Raw genomic sequence first — 19,534 nt, 5'->3', positions numbered from 1 at the left:
AGATGCCAAAGGCTTTGAGTAAATGCAAATAGTAACGTTGACACCATCTAAGCCAAACGAAGCCCCGTCGCCAGCCCTTTCACCGTACCGAAGGGGAGAAGGTGGCAAAACATGAAATGAAACGCCTGGCTTGCTTTCCAGCTCTTTGCATCATTTAAAACTTGGCCATTTGCTCAATAAAAAATCACTGTGGCAAAAACCAAAATGAAGCATTTCATCCTGAAAATGTTTTGACCTGATTCTTTTTTTCCAGCCCATCTCCCACTAAGTCCACAGCTCCTTCAAAGCTGCATTTTTATGCATTTCAGTGAAAGGGCTTTTCCTCCAAGAGAGTCCACTCATCTCTACCAACATCTTCCCTGCTGGCTTGTATAATAATGGACCGAGCCGAATTCAGTGAGACTGAAACGTTCATTTGATCATCTCCATCTGCTTTCCATCCAGCAACGAGTACCCTTGCGAAGAAGGCTTCAGTTCTTGTATAGCCACGCTTCTCTCTCCCCAGCAAGGGGAAATAACTGAAGTCTGTGGGAGGTAAAGGAAGAGGAGCCGGGTCACAACCAGCTCTGATAACCACAAGGCCTCCTAGGAGGAAGGCATTTATTTGTACCGCTTCCAGATCTGAAACAGAAGTGCCACCCCCGCAGTCACATCCATGGAGGAAGCAGGAGGGCTGGTCTCAAGCCAGTCTAGGAAGAGTGCTAGGTGCTGTACAGACAAGGTTCCTTGAGTGAATCTGATATCTTTTATTAGAGCAGCTTAAAAATTTGGGAAAAAAACATTTCTTAGCAAGCTTTCGGGTTTAAAACCCCCTTTTTAAAGGTGCTGTGCATGTGCTCTCTGTGGGACGATCCCCCTGCTGCAGGGCTTGCAATCCAACTAAGAAAGGGTGAGGCAGGATGTATCCTCCCCATTTTCCGGCTGAGAACTCACGTTAAGCAACATGCCCACAATCATGCGGAGAGTCTGTGGCAGAGACAGGAATCGGCCCCAAATCTCCACGGCCCGTGTGGAAACTCCAAGACTAACCTTCCTCTTTCTGAGACGCTGCTGGGACTGGGTTGGGGGTAATGCTCAGCTCAGCCTGTCTGCCCAAAAGAAAAGGCTGGGGGCTTTCTGTACACACAGGCCGATAAAAGCATGGGAGCACTGGAGGAGACAAACCTGCAAAGAGAGAAGATATATTAGGTCATCTCTTTATCTCCACCTTTGCAAGCCTGTCATTATGGTAGTGATGAAATCCTCTTCTCCTATGCACAGCTATGTAGAGGAGGAAATCCAGTCTAGGTTCAGCAAGGAATTGTTAGTCTGAATTGGTTTTATCTGCCTCAGCTACTCAGCATGCGGGTTACGCCGACTTGAATCCCTTATGTAGCAGGAGGGTAAGTGCCAGCTGGTTAACGGAGTCAAAGATAATGCAAGGGTGCTTAATTTACACCACGTTGCCTACCACCACCTCTGGGTTTGGCCCTGAACAAAGAAAGCACTGAGCAGGAAAGTCCGGCAGATGGCGCTGACTTCCCGTCTTTCAGCCACTGTCGGCCTGGAAGTAAATGCATTTAAGGTTGTGCAGCACAAAGAAATGATTTTATTCAGCCTTGCAGACCCATGAAATATTTCCTCTTGGACTAGCATCATGCTGAATGGAGAGGATGGGGAAGATGTACTGAGCAAACCAGCTGGAAAGAAAACTGTCAGTGCGTCCAGTTAAATAGACCAAAGGCAAACTTCACCATGGACTGCGTCTCTGTGGCATCCCCTCACCCTCCTGTGCGCAATGTAGTCTTACACAAGGGATCAATAAGCCATTATTACACAGGCAGTTTAAATAATTTCCCGTATAGAAAAGTTGTTTCCTGTTGCACTAAGTGCAAACAGGAACTGTCAACCCTATGGACTGAAAGCTAGTCTGAGTAAATGATAAAGAATGATTAAAAATTGATTTAAAAAAAGATTAAAAAAATTCTCCAAGCCTAATCTTCATATAAAATGAACTTTTCCATACAGGAGATTTTACCACCTTCGACTCTCCTCTGAAATATGAGCTTTCATTTCTACCCAGGAGAACCTTTACAATCTTTTCTCTGATGCCTGATGAAGGGTGTCTGTGCCCAAAAGCTTGCATTAAAGATTTTTTTTTTTTGCAAAAATTGAGTTGGTCTAATAAAAGATATCACCTCTACCATGAGTCCTGACCGATAAAAATAAAGCACGTTTCATTATGCCTACTTGTTCATATTGCAACAGTTGCTAGAGATCCTTTTGGGCCCCTGTGTGTTAGGTGCTGTACGAATACATTGTGATAGACAGTGCCTGCCCCCTAAAAGCTTACAAAGTAAAAAGACACAGCAAAGGAAATATTGCCCCTGTTTTGGTGGGAAGCCGAAGGAGGTGAAGTCACCTCCACATAGGAAATTTGTGGCATAATTGGGCACAAGAACCGGGTCGAAACTGAAACGGAGCCCGAAGCCTTCCCCACAAAGCAATCCTTTTCTAGCGATGACTCCTCGCTTTGGGAAGGATCATTCACCCATCTCCTCGGTACGGGATTTCTGCTGCAATTCCCCGCCGCTCGGCTGCACAAGCGCCGGGGACAGCAGGACCACGAGTGTTGAGAGGAATCCAGACGCTTTCCGTCATCGTGTTCCCGAACCTCCCTCCATTCGAGACGCGAGCAGGTCGTGGCAGGGCAGTGGCAATTGTTAGTAAAAGTGCCGCTGCACAAACAAAGCCGGCTTTGTAACGAGTTATGGCCAGCCAGGTTTCACCTAATTGTGCTCTAGCCTCAGCAAACACTCCTCTTCTCTTTCCAATAGGAAGGTGCGAGGCAGGCCAACCTTTGCCCGGAGCAAAATAAGGAATCAGCGGACATGTGAATAAACGTGACAGGTATTTGTTAGAGTAGGTTTTAGCTAGAAGCGCCCAACTGACAAGCCTCATGATTTTCTAGGGCAATTAGAGAATAAGGTTGCCAACAGAGAGGCAGAAAGTAAAACAGACTCTCCAAATCAAGAGGGCTGGTGTCAGGGTCAGGTAGACCAGGCAATTAAAATACATTTGCATGCTTAAGTGGTTAAAAGACACCGTATTGTTCTGTGATAATAACTAGGGTTGCCATATTTCCAGTTGCAAAAGGAAGGACACCTGTCGGGGGGACACCTCACTGCTCAACCCAAGCCCCCTGGCCCTGCCGGTGCCCTTCACTCCCAACCTGCCGCCCCCCCGCCCCTGCTGCTGCCCCTCACTCCTGACCCGCAGACCCCTGGCCCTGCCAGTGCCCCTCGCTCCCGACCCACAGGTTCCCACCCCCCAGGCCATGCTGGTGGCCCTCACTCCTGATCCGCAGCCCCTTGGTACTGCCAGTGCCCCACGGTACTGCCAGTGCCCCACACTTGTGACCCACCCTGTCCCATGTCCTCATTCCCATGCCACAACCTCCCCAGCCCTCCCAGTGCCCCTCACTCCTGACCCGCAGCCCCCTGCTCCCCCCAGCCCTGCCAGACGGGGCCCCCAGCTGCCCCCATCCCAACCGAGCTGGAGCGCAATTCATGTGGGTGGCAGTGGAGTGAGTCTGGCCCCAGTGTGGGCTGGAGGGAAGACGGGGGGAGGCCTGTGGCACCCTCCACCCTGGGCTGGGGTCCAGCACTGTGCCAAGTGGCCTGGCCATGCCCGCTTTGCCCCCCAGGCAGCATCTCCTGGCCGCTCTAGCCCTGTGAGCATGGGCACTGGCCCCTGTGCCACCGGCCCAGCCACGGAGCTCCCCGCTGCCCCTGAAGGGCTCCCCCTTTCCTGCTGCAGGGGCGGCAACCCGCCCTGCTGCATCTCCAGTGCCCAGACACCTTCCCCCAGCACCGCCAGGCACCCACCTCCATCACACACCCATCCCCTCCACACACCCCACTCCGGACCGTCCCCAGGCCCTGGCCCTCTAACCCCTGCCCCCATAGACTTACCTGCATGCAGCTGCTGAGCTGCTCCCACCACCCTGCCTGGCTGCATCACTATTGCCAAATCATGATTTTTGGCATCGTTCTTAAAGTCTACACTTCGGAAATGTGAAATTTAGCTCTTTCTTTTATATATATATTATGTATGTATGTATGCTTATATATATAAGACAGAACTAAGTTTTTCATATTTATATTTATATTTCACATCATCTATCTATCTATAGACCTAGACCTATCTATTGATCGATCAATCGATCGATCGAGAGAAAGAAAGAAAAGAAAGAGCTAAGTTTTTCTCGTTCCCGAAGCCTAGATTTTAATAACAATGCCAAAAATCATGCGAGTTGGCAACACTGCCGCATGCAGGCCATGTGTGCGCACATGCAAATGGTGCCCCCTGCCTCCAGTTGCCCTCCCCCCCCCCAACTCCCACCAGTGAAGCAGAGCAAAATCCAGCACATTTTTTCAGATTTTGAAAAAACCACCCAGATGGAGATCAGAGGACCAAAAAGAGGACATCTCCGGGAAAACGTAGACATATGGTAACCCTATCATAACCAGCAGACTGCCACTTTCTGGTGTTAAAGAGGCCACAGGTCCTACTTTTACTATAGGCTCTACAGTTTGCAAAGCTGGCCCTGAAGAGCGAGGCTGAAACCCCTTTGAGATCTCCTTGGGTTGGGCTCTCAGAGGAGTCTCAGCTTTACTAGTCACAGTGCTGGGGTCGAATTCATAAGGAAGGTTTGAGAGAACCGGGTACATTTAATTCAGAGAAAAAGAGATGAAGGGAGGAGATGATGGCTGTTTCAGGATACTGGAAAAGCTGGCCCAGCGGAAGAATTGTTCTCCCTTGCCGCGATGGGTAAGGTGCACGGCACTAGATTGAAACTGCAAGAGCGGCAGGAAGTAAAGCTGCCTAGGGAGACTAAAACCCCACCAAAAAAAAGGAGATTTCACAAAGAGAAGCTGAGCAAGCTTCTGGGATGGCTCAGGAACAGGAAATCCTGCAAGGGGTGGATGATAACCTTTGAAGTCCCTTGCAATACTAGGATTTTATTTGAGCCTGAGTGAGCCCCTTCACAGCAAAAATGGAGACCGGGGTTATCGATCAGTCAAAGCCAGGCTGGTGTCCTCTGCTTGTGTCCAGTGTTTGATGCGACAGTTTAGATCCAGTGCTTGCAACAGGCCATCTGGAAGCCGAGGGAGAAAGTATCTGGGTACAGAAAACAGAAATGCAGCGTAAAGGGTTTTTCCACGTGACTGCAAGTTTGCTCTGCTTATCTTTCCCAGCTGTAGGTAGGAGTTTGAGCGCACGCCCCTGGAGCCGCCAGTGACAGCAGCTCTCCAAAGAGCTCCTATCTCCTCTGTGGAAGGATTATCCCAACCACCAGCTCCTTCCAACAAATCTGAATCTAAGCAGCAGGTCCAGTCAGTACCACGAGCCCCTGATAATTTGGTTCTCACATCAAAAAAGGAGCCCAGTCAAGCATCTTTGCCCTTGGAAGAAGGAGCCTAATCCAGGAGTCTCACCAATGGGGTCCCAAGCTGCAGGATCTGGGGCAGAAATTCAATAAACTGATTTAACCCAAATCCATTAAGTCTGATACTTCATCCATCCAGGTTTATCTCTAACCGGTTTCAGGATTTTGAAAGCAGCTTACGTGCACTGAACTTCTGTTGCGTTACAGATTTGAACCAGTTTCTGATCACTTTTACTGGTTTGTGTGTCATTTCTGTCCCTAGCCCAGGAGAAATCATCAGCATGTTGATATCTGGATCTGAGTGGGAGCCAAGTGCATGGACCACAGACCACGTGCAGCCCTCCAGGAGTGGTGCACCGGGCGGATGAGGCATATTGTGTGCAAGGAGTTATAAAAAGTAATGCACGCTGCTTTTTCTACTCCTTTGGTAATGAGAGCCATGCATCCAGAGTCCCGGTTCGTGCTCTAGCAGAGCTCAGGAGTAGACATCCGCTAGCAAGCACGAGTGTGCTGGACTGCCGAGTGGAGCGACTGAGGAGGTCTGTGGCCTGTTCAGTGATATAATCAATGCAAACAACAGAAATCCAGTTCAACCCTGTACTGAGACCAGATGGATAATAGTGACTGCCTACATGCCTCATAGTCATTAATTAGGTGCCTAAACAACTCATTTCCAACGTTTCTTTTCCTCCAGGATGATAATCCCCGGTTAGGTCCAACCAGGATCTCCCAAGGAAAAACACTTCTAGACCCGTGAGGGTGGTCAAGCATTGGACCAGATACCTAGAGAGATGGTGGACTCTCCATCCTTGGAAGTTTTCAAGAGCAGGTTGGTCAGACACTTGGTTGGGATGGTTGAGTCAGGGATGATCCTTGCTTTGAGCAGGGGGCTGGACTAGTTGACTTCATGAGGTCCCGTCCAGCCCTACTTTCCTATGCTCCTAACTAATGAAAGGTACAATCTTAGATTTAAGCCTCGAGTTGGGTGGGCAGCTTGGTAACAGGCCCAAAATAAGTGGTTTCGAGTTTCGTTACAGAACAGGAAACCCGGGCCTCATCAAAATGCTCACCGATGCAGCATCACATCCTGTTCCAGGTATTTAGACTACCGCCAATGTCATGATGTCTAAACGTCAATGTAGTCCAGTCCCAGGGATGTTGAGTAGGCCTTGCGTGAGCTCAAATATCCAAGTAAACATCTGGGGAGATTCAAAACTCAGGGGAAAGGGGGAACCCATAAAAGCCATCACCAAAATAAAGGTTTGCTGAAAGACAGACAAACATCATGTCTTGCATCACCCTCTTCAAATACAGCCAGACAGGACCTATACTTGGTGACCAATTCGTCATCAGGTAAGAGTAATAGGAAACATTTTCATGGTTTTTTTATTGTGACTGTTTAAACATCTGGGTGAATTGCAATCCCCTACCTCAATTTGCAATTCTAGCCTTTGGCTACTGCACGTCAACCAAGCTAGCCTGCTTGAATCCGGTGAAACGCAGCAACTACAGACCATGTTAGTAGTTAGAAATGGACCAAGGTGAGATATTCAAGAACAGCTGAATCAGGTACATGCCCAGATCCCCCTGAAAGTCAGGAGGGGCTAGGTCTCCAGTTTTCTTTTAAAAAGCCCATTCTGCACGTTTAAACGTTATTCCAATCCCATTGAAGTTAATTCATTTTTGCAGTTATTTGCCATGGGCCCAGGATTGCGGCTCAGTTTGACTAATCCAAGGCATGAATAAGAGGTGACTAATTGAAATTGCGACTAGCCATTCCCCCTTTTAAATGGGAAAGGTGTCCTCTCAGGCGATTGGTGCCGAGTACCTGCTCTCCTCCTCCTTGCAAGAGCTAGAAGCAGGATCAGCTGCATTGAACAGTGTTTCTTTAGGGCTATTGAGGGCACACGCACACAAGGAAGAGCTAACGGCAAGACTTGCTGACACATGTTTTTGTCTCAACATACCATTAGCTAATATTTTGCCAGGTCTTTCTTGGAAATTCAAAGCAGCCAGGTCACAGACCCCACTCGCAGATACTGTTTGTAAAAAGCTCCTTTTTGTATTTGGGTATCTATTTTTCAGCACAACCAAACAGCTACCAAGGGAGCAGCATGTATGTCCTGAAAGCATACCGCTTCAGCTCCAGCTAGATATGGGTTTATCTGCTGGGCCTAAGCTGCATACAGTTAAACAGCAGCTACGTGCTACCCTAAAGGTGGCTGCTTAATAGCGGTGGGGTGATGAATAAAACTTATGTGAACTCTGCATGGCCTTACATTAACAGGCTTAGTGGTTTATATCATCAAGTCCATAGACGAAAGCTGCTAGAAAAAGTGCATCCTCTGATTTCTAATTACTTTCGTATTTAAGAACGGAAAACTCAGAAAGGCCCCTAGAAAGATAGCCTACGTATTTAATAGGGGCAGTCATTTTGGAGTCTGTGTATACACTTGGAGAGCAGGCTGTAATGAAGTGGGAAGTGTCATTATTGTCAAATTCATTAAGATGTGTTTTTAAAAAAATGTAAAATAGGGATTTCACTGATAGCTTAATGGGCTGATGCACCATGATAGGCTACAAGGCCTAATCCAGGAGAACGAGAAGAATCTGTTACTCCACATATGTGGTTGGTCTCTAGCAGACATAGAAACACCAGCAAATGTACACCCCAAATCTGCAGTGTATTGCATGTGGGATGATTTGTGCTGACACAGTCAGAGGCTGAATCAGGGTCTTCGTTAATCTGAGAAGCAGCATAACCTATTGAATGGAGCATAGGGCGAGAAGCCAGGAACTCCTTGCTCCACCAAACATAACCTTAGGAAGTCTTCATTGCTCTCTCTCTCAGTTTCCCCATCTGTAAAATGGGGATAATTTGCCGGTGTGTTCAGGGAAGGTAGGTCAACTCAGTCCTACTCACTCGCTCACCAAGGAAGAGTCATCTTTTTGTGACTAAACATCATTAGTTATGAGGTTTTTAATCTTCCTGTGGTGACAGGCGCCAGGGAGACGGGGTAACTGGGCGGGATCCATGCTGATGTGATTGCAGGGCTCGGCGAGTGACTAATGCAGCTGGAAGACTGGAGGAGCAGTGTGAGGTTTCTGCATGAGCACAGGCTCCTGCTGCCTCAGGCACAATCCCATTTCCTTGGTTTATAGGGGTGACCTCTGGGAAAAGGGCTGGCCCTGGTTGCGGATTACTCCACACTTGAGTGCAGGGTGTAAACCCTTGAGAAATCGCTCTCCCTTTGCCAGGCATCCCAACACACACACCCTTTGCTCGCAGGAAACGAGGGTGAGGGCTGCTTCGCTCCGAATGGTCACCCTGATGCTATGGGGAAGAGCAATAGGGCTTTCAGGGCCTGGAGTAGCCCCGTGCAGCGTAAGGACAGCTCAAGGAGGACTCCTTTAGGCAGGCCAGTACATAGCAGAGCGGGAAAAAGATGAGTATGAGCTGAAGGTTGACCGGGAAAGTGGTGCTTGGACCTCAGTACTTCAGCTCTTGGTAGGGCTTGGTGGTTGCTCACTCATTGCCAGTCTTCACGTCAGTCACTTTGGGTGGCAAGAGTGAGTGGAGTGAGCACAGAGCCATACAGGCTGGAGGCCATCCAATGCACCCCCCTGTGCAAAGACTGGATTCACTCTTCCTAAACCCGTCCAGACAGAAACCTGTCCATCCTAGTCTCGAAAACCTCCAAGACAGACGAGTCCCCCGCTACGCTAGGCAGCTTGTTGCATTGCTGCCCAGCTGCTCTGGCACGACACTGGTACATCCAGTTGGCCGTTTCCTTGCTTTCTGCTCCTGCTGTTGTGCTCCTTGTGCTTCAGGAGAAGGCATGGAGGGAGGCTTATCCCCCCTTCCTCAAAAGATGGGTCACATCATCGTTCCCCCATGAAGAGATGGGAACAAAAGCAGAGCAGGCAAGGTTGCTCTCCATGATGGGGAAGGAGAGGAGAAGGGGAGTGAGGCCAGTACATGGGAAGGGAAGGAACTGCACAGCCCGTCCGTCGGAGGCAAAGTGGGGGAGCCCTCTCAAGGAAGCCAGTGGGGTACAGGGGAGAGATTGTCTTCCCCCCTCCAAGGCACCTGACAAGGTCTTTGCTCTTCTCTCCCACAGGGACGAGGGATGGAGGTTACTCTGCTCCTGCTCAACCCAAGAGGGAGCCTATTGTTTCTCCTAGCTGTACCCAAGGGAGCCCTGAGCAAGTGTTTGGCACCAGCTGGCAAAAGCTGAATGTCAGGGAAGGCCCAGGGCCCCCAGACACAGGCAGACAGGAGTCCTGACAACATGCATGCAGGGGTGTACGGAGGAAGCCAGCTGCAACCCCAGGCAGGCAGTGGGTAGCGGTGCCAGGCTTGGTGTTGAGAGGAGAGCTGGCAGGGTACCACCCAGAGCCACCGCGAACAGCCAGCTCCCTCCGCATCCATGGAAAACGGTGAGGAAAGCACTCTGAAAATGGTTTGATGACATTTGGACAAAGAAGGCCCTGCGTCTAGGGCTGCTCAGCTTCATACAAGGAGAATAAAGTGGGGGTAGCATGACTGGGAGATGACTTTTGGCAAATGAAAAGCCATGACGCAAAGGTCCCAGCACTTCATAAGATACAAGAGGGCTCGTTTGAGTCTTTTTAGTAGGAGCCACAGTGTAAAGTTAATCTAATCACTGACAACAGGACCGTCTCCATCTACAATCCCCCTTCCATCCTGACCTTCCATTCGCCCCAATAAACCCCAAACCAGCCCCACAATCCATTCACCAAAGGGTCCCTCAACAAAACCAAGGCCACGATCCCACAAGCTCTTCTTTATGGACAGACCCTATTGAGCTTCCCCTAGCACAAATCCACTGGCAGTTTGGGAACAGCCTTTGCCAACCTTTCCCTCCGTGGAGCAGACACAGCTGGATAGACGGCGCAGTTACTGGACAGGCAGTAATGATCCCACTGTCCGACCCGCCAGATCTCCTTCCGAGTTTGGGGTCCAATTTAGAGAGAAGCTTGTAAGTGCCTTTCATTCAGAAAAGAGAGGTCACTCAGATGAAAGGCTGTGGTGCAGGATAAAAGTTGTTGTGGCTCGCCCAGCTCGGAGGCTTTCCCGCCTATTATAAATAGACCTGGGGCCTTATTAAAAAGTTAACAAGTTTCTCTCTCAGGGAGCTCAATTACTCACCTGCGAGTCGCGGGTGTTTCATCACCAGCAGGGAGTCAAACAGAGAGTCAGTGCCAAGACAGACATGGGAGCAAAGTTTTTTGCAAAGGTTTTGTTTTACAAATGAATAGTAGGGGGGAACGAAGAAGTCCCGTGTGAATTCAGTCTGCTCCTTCCAGCTGGTACTTTCTAGAGAGAACTCATTGCAGTAACGAGCTTTTTCGAGATAGTTTTAATGATCTGAGGGCCTGAGCTAACTACTCCTCTGTTTCATTGGCAGGAACGTCACTGTTGCCAGCAACGTTACATGAAATCTGGCTTCGGCAGTAGGGCTCCCATCGCCTTAAATACTCCGGGGTCTTTCGGGGTGGATTAAGAATCCTTAGGGCCCTGGGAGCAAAGACGATTGCCCTCGCCACCACCCACAGTAGAAAATTGCCCATATTAAGTGCCATCTGTGAGCACCCTCTGGAAAGCATGGGCTAGCACTGGACCCCTCTCTCTACGGCAATGATGGCCCAAGTCCTCCACGTGCTAAGGACACGACCTGCCAACTGAGCTGCACCTGCAAAAAACCAGCAGCAGTGGTACCTTTCAAACTGGTGGGGCCCACAGGTTCAGGAGGTCCTGGCCGGGGCTTTGGGGGCCCACCGATTCATGTCCCCCTGGATTCCTTTTAATAATTTGCTATGACACCAAAGCCATCAAAATAAAGAGCAGGTTGAGCTCCGCTGCTGGTTTAAGGGGGAAGGTACCGGCTTATAGTAAGGCTGCATTTGCCCTGCAGTGCATGTTTAGGACTGGAGCAGTGAAGAAGTGAGCTATCGGTGGCATCTGCTGTGCAGGAAAAGAGCCGGACCATCTATGCTGCAAGGGCTTTTCCTTCAGGAAGCGATCATGGAATAAGTCAGGCAGAAGCTTAAAGCCCAGGAGCTATCCCAGAATAGCTGTATATTCCACTATAGTTATCCTGGCCCATTTTCCTATAGACATACTCTGGATGTCTTCTACCTTGTGACCCCTCTGTTTGCTCTATAGCCATCCATCTGCTGCCCCTCAATTTAGGATGCGATTGCAAACTCTTTGGGGTAGACACAGCCTTTTTAAGGCATGTGTCCAGCCCTGCAGGGTCCGATCTCCTGATTTGTCCATCCTCATGATCTGGGTCTGGCTGCGCTGTGAGTCTGTCTGGACTCCCACTAGTCCAATACTTAAAAGCAGCGCTTAAACCAGCCAACTGTTTCTACTCCAACTTTATTCCTCCAGGAGCTGGGAGCAGACACAGCGGCAATTTTACTCAACTGGGGATTCTTAATTAGATATTGGCCATCAAAATAACTCTGGCTTCTAAGAACTACAGCGGATTTTAAGCAGAGGTTTTGTTTGACAGGAGCATAAACAGCTTTATCAAAGTTCAAAAAGGCTCGAGTTCACAAACAATGAACACAGTTGCAGAAGGAAATCAATTAAGAAATCAATTAGTATAGCGTGGGCAAAACATGGTCCGCCAGCTGGATCAACCCCCCACCCCAGGGATTTTATTGGGCCTGCGGTGGGTCCCTTGACTGCGTCCGATCCAGGGGCAGGGGGCACATGCAGCCAGTCCCACCACCCTCGGGGTGCACAGCAGGGCTTGGGCGGCGCAGTGGCCAGACTCAGCATCCCGGCAGACCCCAAAGCGGTGGCTCGTTCCCACTGCCACCAGACCTGACCCCGCTGCCTAGGCACTACAGCCCATTGGCCCTGCATCCACCACTGGGACTGCTGGACAGAGCAGGTTGGGTCTGCGTGGAGACTGGCATGGGACCTCCGCGGGCAGGACATGCTCAGCGGGGCAGATAGGATGGGGCAGCATCCCGGAGCGGGATGGGTGGGAAGGGCTGGGGGCAGGATCATGGGGAGATGACAGCGCAGGGCCCAGGATCCTGGACAGAGCCACAATCTGCTCCCTGTATGTCCCGGCCATGCGGGGAGCGGATCACAGCTCGGTGCTGTGTTGTCACCACCCTGCGATCCTGGCCCCAGCCCTGGTTCTGGTCCCCACCTGCCCATTTGCCCTGCTCCTGGATGCTGCTCCTCGCCCACCCGTGGCCCCATCCCATCCGCCCGGCCGAGGGCGTCCTGCCTGTGGGGGCCAATCTCCATGGAGAGCCCACCAGCCTGCCCGCTCTGCCTGGCACCCCTAGCAGTGGGTGAAAGGCAGACGGGGCCAGGCTGGATAGGATTAATTGCCCCTTTCCTCCCACCACTCTGTACTAGGTCAGCACCCGCTGCCCCACCGCGCCAGGCCAGATCAGCCCCCCTCCACCCCCAGCCCACAACAGCTCACCCAAGTTCCTAATGTGTCCCTCCAGCCAAAATAAATCGCCCACCCCTGAGTTAGTACCTAAAACCACCACTAGATCTCCCGCCATTAGTACTTTGAATGTGGACGTCAACTACCGTTAAAATGACGAGTCCCCACTCTTGAAAGGTGCAAGTAAGAGCCCGAATTTTTGCAGAGTTTACTGGAAACTCAATACATCTAGGGTCTTAGGCAAGGTACATCCGATTAGGTGAGCTCAGGTTTAACAGTGCTGGTTGTGAAGAGGAAACGGTTGTGCAACTGCTTTACAAGGGAATTGAAACTGGTAGAACAAGACGCACAACATGTGGAAGTGAAACCAGACAGATCAAAGGACGGGGTTTCTTTATTTTAAATTAGTCTTCTAAGACACCCTATTTGTCCCTAAAAACCAGCAGGAAGAGGGCCTCCGCTCCTGGCCGGAGCAAATACACCTCCAGCACAAATAAAAAAACAAAGCGGGTATTAGCTTCCCCAAGACAAACCCCAATGTCATAGAAAAGACAACATATGAGGTGAGCAGGTACAGGAACAAGGACCTCTGCTGCAAGAAAATCAACACAGGCTTCAGCTCTTAACTCACCAAGTACGTCTTGCCATTCACAAAGGTTTCTCTGTTGAATGAAAGGCTCCTTCATCTCTGCCACTAACCGCCATTCCTTCCAGGCCGCAGTGGAGGAGGTCTCTTTTCAGTAAAAAGAAGCATGATGAACACATTTACTTCTTGTCTGAAATGCAAAAATATGTAGAGCTCTTAGTTCAGAGATGATACCTTTTATTAGACCGACTGAGAAATTGCAAAAAAAAAAAAAAAAGACCTTTTTCTGTAAGCTTTTGGGCTCACACGCCCTTTCTCTGGCTCAGGGAAAGTTCAAGATGGTAAAAAGCCCCCATAGGTAGGGCATAAACTTCATTTTTGCACAGAGGAAGCTGGAAATCTGTCCCTCTGGGTCCATGAGAGTGTGTTACTTTTTACTTTCTTACTTCTTGTATGGCTTTCAGGAAGCCACTCGCAGCTCCGCTAATCCCAAGGGGATAAAAATCCTGCTTTCTTTAGCTAACACCAGACTGCAGATTTCTCCCAGGACAAAGCCTTCTATTCTGGGGTTTTACAGAGGTACAACCCCATGGGCTCACTTGAAATACTGTGAAGTACTGAGCTAATGCTTTTTCTGGGACAATGTGGGGCACTAATTGGAGTTAATGGCCATTTGAGCTGTGTAGAGTAATGCGACTTAAACCTGGGACAATCAGATCTGGGATAAGCCAAGGTCTGTTTTCAGACTTTGACTTCTGCAGGGCCTGATGCAGCTCATTTTCCCCAGAATCTACGTCAGGTTGGAAACCCCCAATAATTTAGGATTTGAACATTTCTGTTCTGCCTTAATTTCATTGCCAAGCGCCCGCCATCCTGGAGCTTACATCCTGGTGCAGTCCTTACAGCATGGAAATCGCCTCTGCCCGCAGGGAGCTGTGAAAGAGGAGACTCTTTGAGGTTTTCCTGCAGCTCTTCCCAGGCGTGCTAGGCATTGATCCGACAAACCACAGAAGCTCACAATATACCATGGAGGTCCCACACGCACAGCAAGTCCTTTGCACAACATTGTGTGCGGGGCAGTTCTCTATTAAGAGGTATGAAATAATTTTGCATGAGAGCTGGGAGGATAGCAATTATCCTATTAAAGATAATTAGTTGTCACTGCAGTTGCCCATCATAAATGGACAAAATAATGTCAGCAATCCAGACATCCCTGAGTCCTACGCATTTAGGAATCTGCTTGCACGTGGATATTTTCCTGTCGGGTTTTGCAAGCAAGTGGCACGAAGGAGATTGAAGACTCTTGATCCACAGGTCCAAGTCCCGAAGTGGGAGACAAGCAGGTGCTCTGAAACAGTGAGCTTTGGGTGCATTTAAATACATCCTCCTTCTCCAAGGGAAAAAACCAATCAGATATGTGGACTAAAAACCAAAATTCTGCTCTCCGCAGGCTTCAAGATGCAGACTTTAAAGCACAGAGTGACTAAAAGAGGGTCCTTAATGGATTTAGCTTCCCACCCTCCCAGCTCTAATCAGTCTTTCCTTTCCCCTGTATCACCCCAGAAGGTGACATCGCGCCCACCCAGTCCCACGGCCGCCCAGTTCAAGGGCTGTCACAAACTGAGCTTTCTTCCCCAAAGCTACTTCCCACCTGCCATGCTGAGCCTAGGCTTCCCCCACTATTTGCTGCCGGTGCACTTGCTTGCTCTCAGGTCTGCTGCTCCTGTGCTCTTCTCTCTCAGCTGGGCTGGTTCTTAGTCATACGCTCCCCGGCAGGACCCCTGCACTCCTTCCCTCCAGGTGAAGAGCATACACCTGGAAGGGTGAGGCCAAACTGTAATCCACTTAATAGGCCAGCTCACCCCATGGCACCAATCAAGATACCAGCCTCGTGGATGATGGATTTGATTCTCAGACGTGGTTGCTCCTTTTAATGGAGTCAATGTGCGACGTGTGGTCCAAACCAACCCGTTATTGGACAGTCAGCCCAGTATAGCGGAAGCCTGTTTCCAATTGTCATGATTAGATGCAAGCTCCAGCAGCAGGTTTGTTTGTACTGGATTCCCCCAAAAGTCAGCTGAAAAAAATCCAGCAAGAAACCACACTTAAAAAAGATGTTGCTTTATTTTCTAGCTCAGGGGTTTCCCGAACTGTGGTACGCATATCCCTGGGGGTATGCAGGAGAAACAGTGTAATGGGGGACTTAAAAGCCAGTTATCATTATAATAATTAAAATTAAGGAGTTCAATATAAAATGTGCACTGGTAGGGGTATGTGGGCAGCTGGCAAGTCTGGAAGGGGCACGCAATAAGAAAAAGGTTGGGAATCTCTGCTCTACATTATCCGCTGCCCGTCAGACTGCAGATGATTTACGAGAGCTCTTGTATCGTAAAACCATTCTTATCGCCCATCTCTTTGACAAGGAACTAAGATGAAGCAGTAAAGGCTGTCTTATAAAGTATCTTGGAAGCGAACTCGGCATCAAGCTGTGACCCCCCTGCTGCTGCTATCCTGGTTCCTGATGGTGCAGAGGATATCACCCACACATCAATATGGGCATCAGAGATTATGCATCAAACAAGGCTAATCCCTATATCAGCAAACCGTTAAAAATGTGTCAAGGCTCGATAACATATTTGATGTTTATAAATCTGCCTCCTTTAAAGGCAGCACCACAACTCTTTATGGCCAAGGTTCTTGAAAACAAGTCAAGGATACCTGTAAAGTAACTGGCAATATGGTTTTTTTTTTATCCCAGTGATTAGACAAGAGAGTGGGGTTCACTAGAGCGCCCCAGGGGAGGACAAGGAGCATGGCCATTAACTGTTAGAGGATGATTTCAGGTTGGATGAAAGGAAGAACTTCTTTATGGTAGGGGTGACCAGAATCTGGACTAGACGTCCCAAGGAGGTGGTGCAGTGCCCAACCTTGGGAGTCTTCAAGAGGAGGCTGGAAAAACACCTTGCTGGGATCATTTGATCTCAGCAGTATTGCTGCCCAGAGCAGGGAGGGTGGTGGTGGATTCGATCTTTTGAGGTCCCTTCCAGCCCTTCATTTGTATGATTCTTACAATTAGCAGATTTTATACACAAGAACATTCAAGCCACTGGGCAAGACATTAGCAGTTACAACCGATGCAAATGTAGTATCTCCAGCTCAAAACACAACTGAGCCTCACAACCACGAGAAAGCAGTTATGGGGAGATTTCTGTGAGTATGGTATGCCAGAGAGGGGTTAAATTGTACCCCTGTATGGACTGCTGGCACCCATGTAGCAGCTTGTGGCATTGCAGCTGCTGCAACTTAAATTAAATTCCTCCGTAACATTTAGCATTTTACATTTGATTAATGTAAAATGCCATAATATTAATCATTTTCAAAAAGCCTCATGGTTCTGACGTTCCACACAGGCTGTGACCATTTCACTCTTTGCAAGGAGGGTAAAAAAGGAGCCAGAGATTGCATCTGATGTCATCCCAGGTGCTCTGAAGATCAAAAACAGACTGAGCAATTTATTGGTTCTCTCTGGCCAGGCCACTGAGGTCACAATGGAGAATACTGCCAGCCTTTGTTCAATGTGCCATAAAAAACAGAACACTTGAAAACCAGCCACCCACTCAGGCAGTGCTGATTGCAGCTTATTTACTGAGCAGCCCCTACAAGCTAACTGCCAGCAGCAAATGTTCCCAAAATACAATCATTAGTAAATCTGGAGTCACGTGCATGGCAAGATGTGAATGGAGGCCGGTGGTTTACATAGCCAGCTCCACCTGGAGTAGCTCCTGTTCTTTAAATACTTGTCAAATGCAGCAGGGTAAAGCATCAAAAGGCTAATCTAGACTATATTGCCCCACAATGCTGCAGCGGTGAAAGCAACTAAGTGTGCAAATGACAAGTACACGAGATAACTGCCAGCTGCAGAAATCCAAGCACCAAATAAGTGGGGCACTGGACTATTAATAATGATGCTGTGAGCTTCCCAGGTAAGCACACGATAATTAAAGGACTGGGCGTATGCACGTGTCCTATAATATAGGGGACAAAGAAAAAGCAATGTGAGCAAACGTAGGAAGCGGAACATACTTTAGAAAGCTTAAGGAACTAAGCATTCAAAATTTACCACCGACCTAAGTATGCAGCAATTGCTGATTTGGGTCATTGCTAATGTAGGTAATATAACAAATACTGGAATAAAACTAGTTTCAGCCAATAGACTCGGGTCTAGAAACTGAATTTCTGCTTAAGACGAGAGACACCCACCTGTAGCAACATTATGATGGAAAGACACCAGCGTCTGGCATCATTTTGAAGCGACTCCACATCTGATATCAGTAATCTGAAAATACGATGATGGTAATTGGCAAGAGCTGCATGCCCATGAGTCACACGAGGGTGAGCCATGGGTCCCGAGGGCCCTGCAGATGGCTCCCTGATGCTCTGCGTGGGCACCCTCCCCTCCCCTCCACGTGCCTGCACAGCCCGACACCCCCAGCTCCCAGTGCTGCACTGCCTCTCCCTGGGGCAGGGGTGAGAAGTGGAGGCCAGAGCAGAACCCAGAGGCTCCAGCTGTTGTTGCAGCTGGAACAATACTGAGAGCAGTGGCTGGGGGGGAGCCACAACATAACCCTTCATGGGCTGTATGTGGCCCACAGGCCACCAGTTGGACAGCCCTGCCCAAAAGCAAGGGGTTTTATTGGACCATCTGTATAACTGGGGGAGATAGTAGACAAGTTTTTGTGCGCTCGGTGCTCTTCAGCCAGCCACAAAGAATGGCACTTTGTACCTGAAAATTAGTTTCCAAAATGTTGAGGCAATACACACGCCATTACACAGACACGGCTATTACGAGAGTAATAAACAGGGGGGACAAGATTAGTAGCCTGTAACCTAGGGGCGGGCAATTATTTCGGACAGAGGGCCGCTTATTGAGTCTTGGCAAGTCATCGAGAGCTGCATGACAGGCAGCCAGGGGCTGATAAATATTAATTTTCTAAATTTTTTAGGGGTCCTGCAGGCCAGATAGAATGGCCTAGAGGACCACACTGGGGCCGCGGGACGCATTTTGCCCACCCTTGCTCTAACCCCATTGTGCTAGGCAAATGATTAAGACACTCCCCACCGCAAAGAACTTAAAATCTAAAGCTCAGACCCTGCAAACAGGGATGCATGTTTGATGCTACCACCACATGCAGATCTGGGAGTTGACAATTTAAGTCAAAGAGAAATACTCAAAGTAAAAAAAGCATGTTTAACTTTCACCTGTTTAAGCACTTATGAGAACTAGCCTGAGCATAAACACACAAATACAAGACAGATGGAAGGATAAGCTATCAGTGGGCTATTAAGAGGGGAAATAAATTACAGTTGTACACACACAGTCATGGAATAGGCTTTACAGCAAACCAGCATCTCTCACTTCACTTGTACTGCTGTGCCCTTCAGAAATCCCAGATGCAGCACAGCTAAGAGATTATCTCTTCTCATCTGAGAAAGTACTGCAGGCACACCCAGGGAGTGAGCCACTCCATGGCAAAACACAACACAGGCACAAAGCAAAAACCAATCATTTCTGCCGTGCAACGAGACAAGTTCCTCCATCTGAGAGCATTCAAGGTCAGGGCCAGCCATGATATTCATATTCTCCACTGCAGAAGTGCTGGGTAATATAGCCAGACAAACCATCAAAACAGGCTTGAAGGCTGATGCTGATGGAAGGCAGCAATGACAAATAGTGAAGAGGGGAAAAAAAAAGTACTGAGTGGTGTCTCTGTTCCTTGGCTCTATTATCCACCTCCTCCTCATTCTCCCTGTCTGGCTCAGACTGGCGCTGAGCCAGCCCTGCTGTTCTGCTGTGCTAAAATATTTTATCTGTCCCATCTCAGCTCACTTGCTCTGAACCAGCAGATTTCATTCACAGCAGGTGTTGGGGATTGAGCAGCTCTGTCAGTCTCCAACATTGCAAAATAGGGATTGAGCAGCTCCGTCAGTCACCAGTATTGCAAAATATCGTTCAAATGACACTTCTTGGAATAAGCCAGGAGGGCTCAGAGTTGTAAACAGCCCAACGTG

This window comes from Alligator sinensis, unplaced genomic scaffold (assembly GCF_000455745.1).
Source record: "Alligator sinensis unplaced genomic scaffold, ASM45574v1 scaffold1133_1, whole genome shotgun sequence".
Classification (NCBI taxonomy): domain Eukaryota; kingdom Metazoa; phylum Chordata; order Crocodylia; family Alligatoridae; genus Alligator; species Alligator sinensis.
This window is presented reverse-complemented; position numbering follows the sequence as displayed.